Source organism: Desmodus rotundus, chromosome 13, assembly GCF_022682495.2.
Source record: "Desmodus rotundus isolate HL8 chromosome 13, HLdesRot8A.1, whole genome shotgun sequence".
Classification (NCBI taxonomy): domain Eukaryota; kingdom Metazoa; phylum Chordata; class Mammalia; order Chiroptera; family Phyllostomidae; genus Desmodus; species Desmodus rotundus.
Window position 1 is genome coordinate 63,179,469 of NC_071399.1, and position 4,277 is coordinate 63,183,745.

A 4,277-nucleotide genomic window follows, 5' to 3' on the forward strand; every position below is an offset into this window, starting at 1 on the left:
TTTTTTTTTTAGTTTTCCTACTGTACGAGCCAGTTGAGACATGAAGTAGTTCAAAAAATTTAGTCTTTGATTTGAAATTCTTCAAAAATACATGTTAACAGCAATAGCGTATCTACAAGTGACTTTGCATTATTACATAAGCATTGTTGACTTAATTCTTCCTCTCCATCTGTGAGATAGTTACTATTTACCATTTTCACATTATTTTGACATTACCAGTACTAAATTGACTACAAATGTACAGCTAATATAACTTATTTTTTCTGAATTATCATTCCCATCTTAATGGTTTTTTGAAATTATTTTATTTTTATCCTCACCCACGGACATTTTTCCTTCCTTTTTGGGAGGGACAGACAGAAAGAAACATCCATGTGTGAGATAAACATCAATTGGCCACCCTCTCATCCATGCCCTGAACTCACAACCTGGATATGTGCCCTGACCTGGAATTGAACCTGTGATATATTGGTCTATGGTAGGACACTCAACCACATGGTAAGTCTTCATAAATAAATGCACCACATACAGATAACATCTGATGATTGGTAGGACTTAATTGTTTCAATCTGGGCTTTAAGAAGAAAGGTGTTTATTGTAATATATTTCTATGCTTTACATTTCATTATGAAGTAATGTTTGAGTGGTTAAGAAAAATATGCAAATTTATTTTCTCTAATAAGGAATTATTGATGTCCCTTATCTAATTCTTCTCTGAAACAATATAAAGAACATTCAAGTTTATTTTAATTTGATAGTTTATAAACACTTTGTCCCAGGATATATTCAATTTTGCTTTATATCTTAACGTAGCAGCAATTTACTTCTTTGGAGTGAGGAAAGCAGGGATTTTTACTCTCACAAAATAAAGCAAACATCTTTGCTCACATTTTTAATGATAGATTTCTGAGATTTACTTGGTTATAGAAAACCAAATTCAATATCTTGATCTTTAAAGTTAATTAGAAAAATATTTCAAATAAGAAATATATTTGAAATATATATAAATATATTTATTTTTTCTCCAAATATTTTTTGAAATATTCAAAAAATATTTCAAAATATTTATATTTTAAATATAAAAATATTTAAAATATTTCAAATAATTATTTCAAATAATTAATGTTGGTTATGGCATGCATTTATAAATAGCACTCCTTTTTTAGTATCACAATCTTATATTTCAGTGGAATCTTCCATTGTGTAAACCTCTGGGGGAGGCACGGCACCAGTCCTAATTACAGAAGTCCCAGAAGTCTTAGTATTCCCTCTCTCCATTCCCTGGTAGCTAAGGCACAGATGGCAATCAGTGCTTCACTCTTTGGATTCCCACTCAGGGCTCTCCTATGGAATCGACTCATGTGAGTGTAGAGGCAGAGATTGGAATTCATTCATCAAGATTGGAACTCATTTAGAAACTCATTCAAAATTACAAAATAGAACCCCTTCCGTGGCCGCCAAACAGAACTGAGTCTGGTGTTAAGAAGGTCTAATGATGGTGGTGATCCCTACTGGCAACATTCCCTGAGTAGATGATTTCTCAGATGTGGCTTCGGGAAAGACTCCTTTTACCTAGCTTATTCTTGTTGGTTTTCATTCTAAAACCTGTTTCAACTACAGTGGTCTCTCCCTCTTACCCACATGGGTTATGTTTTAAGACCCCCACCCAGTGGAAGCCTGAAACTGCAGATAGTATCGAATGCTACGTGTACTATGTTTTTTTCCCTATACATGCTGGCCTATGATGAAGTTTAATTTATAAATTAGGCACAGTAAGGTATTAGCAACAATAACTAATACTAAAATAGAATAATTGTAATGGTAGATTGTAATAAAAGTTATGTGAATTTGGTCTCTCCAAATATCTTGTATTTTAATCACCCTTCTTCACAGTGCACACGTGAGCCAGTGAAGTGTAGCCTTAGGTCACTATGAAGGGCACTTGTGCACACGCCTGTGACACTGCCACAGTGGATCTGATAACCAGGAGGGCTGCTATGTGACGAAGGGCGAGGAGCATGTACCGTGTGGAGATGTTGGTTAAAGCGATGAGTTATGCCCTCAGGTCCTAGTCCTGGAGGAGTAGATCACATGAGATTTCATCATGCTACTCAGAATGGCATGTAACTTAAAACTTATTGTTTATTTCTGCAATTTTCCATTTAATATTTGGAGCTTGACTAACCATGGGGAATTGGAGCTGCACCAAGCAAAACTGAGGGTAAAGGGAGACTGCTACACTTTTATTTCAGTAAGGTGGGCTTTCTGACATCACTCAAGTCATTTTTTTGCTTAGTGTTTGTTCCTTTCAACAGAAAGAAACTGAGGAGGATAATTTCCTTTGTGACATCTTATACAAGCACCTGTCATATAAATAGACTTAAAAGCTCTTGTTATTACATTAACAAATGTATTTCCACAGTGATTAATTAGTATGAAATTAAGCCTACCATCCTTCCATCTACGAATAATGTAGAGTTTAAAACTGAGCAATAATAAATTTTTTAATTCTTTAAGATTTCTAAAACTAACTTCAATTAGAATTAGTCATGAACTTTAAACATTGTTTGAGATTCTGTAAATTATATTTTAATGTCACATAGCCAAATATCTGACCTAAATTATATTCTTATAAATGTAGGGTGCTCTGCCTACAAGCCTGCTTTTCTTCTATCACCGTTTGTTCAAACTTAAGGCCAGAGTTGTGGTTAGTGTTGTCACAGATGCATCACAACACTAAAGGTCCAAATGTTAAGTGATGTAAATTCACTTTCTACAAAACCAATGAAAATAGAAAGTAATGAGACCGTGGCGTGGAGTCTGCCAGCCTCAGAGACTTGACAGTTAGCTTAGAGGCTCAGTGTGCAGGGATGTGTTTAGGAAGGGTTGCAGTATATGAAAACAGACTTCTCTCCATACGCCTGTGAAAAAATAATATAGGATCTCTTAGGTGTTTTAGGAAAAACTATCGCCTCTACTTTCCAGGGAGAGTCAGGTTCTCTGTAACATAGTTCACATATGCAAGGGTTTAATTATATAAAGAATGATTTTTAAAACAAGCTTATATCTCAATTCTGTGATTAGGTTTTTATTGACATTTTCTGTAGAGAATATGGTCTTTGTGGAGCATCTTTCTTTTCTTTCTTTCTTTCTTTGGAGGAGATTAAGGGAGGAAGAAGGGAGGGAAGGAGAAAGAAAAACACTTTCTTTGTACGGCTATTTCAACTAGAAGAATCATAATTATTTGCCTCTAAAAGTGCAATTTTATAACAGGGTCTTCAAACGTGGCTATGCTCTTTGAAAGAATATTATGGGAACATAATAGGCTATCTTTATTACCTATTTCTTTTTTCCCCCTTCCCTAGTATCTCACACCTGATTAGGAGTTCTAGGGATAGCAGTAAATTGAACCTTTGCCCAGTTCTCAAGATTATTAGATGGTTTTGATTTCTCTCAAAAACTATGGAAATACTACTTAGATATTTTATTGTTGCCAAAAAAATAGTGTATATATTTCACTATTGACTGTTGAAGAAGTATTTTCAAACATATTAAAATATTTTATTGTTTGCATTTAAAATCCACATAAATATTATTTAGATTTTGTATATTTCCAATATGTTGCAATAATAAAAAAGAGGCTTAAATTTTAGTGCCTGAGGTCATATAAGATTAAAATTTTTCACTGTAAAGTAAAGGCATTTATGTTCTTCTGATAATCTCAAAAGGACTATATTGTACCAATGACAATTTTAAGTTCAGTTAAACTACTGAACAAAAACAATTTTAATAAATTATCTTTTACATTATCTTCTATTAATATTTGATAAGTGAAAAGGGATCTGGAGTGTATATCAAGAGAAATTGTTACCGCCCTAGCTGGGTAGCTCAGTTGTTTACTGTGCCGACCTGATACACCAAGGCTGACAGGGTTCTCTCTTGCCATGGCACTTAGAAGAAGCAGCCAATGAATGCATAAATAAATGGAACAACGAGTTGATGTCTCGCTCTCTCTCATCAATAAAAATAATTCTTAAAAAAAGAGAGAATTTGTTACTAATATCTTAATTAAATAATGAGAATGTTGATCATTGAAACCAACCTGAATATTTTCACTAGTGTCAAGAGACACAAAAGTTAGAGAAATGAAATGCAGTCATATCTTGGTACTTCAGAACTTGTCAAACCCTGTACTCATCACATATGACAAGAAAAAAAAATGTTTCAGCACATGGTGCTTGCGTGGGACTCCTCATACTTGCTAGAACTTGCATGAG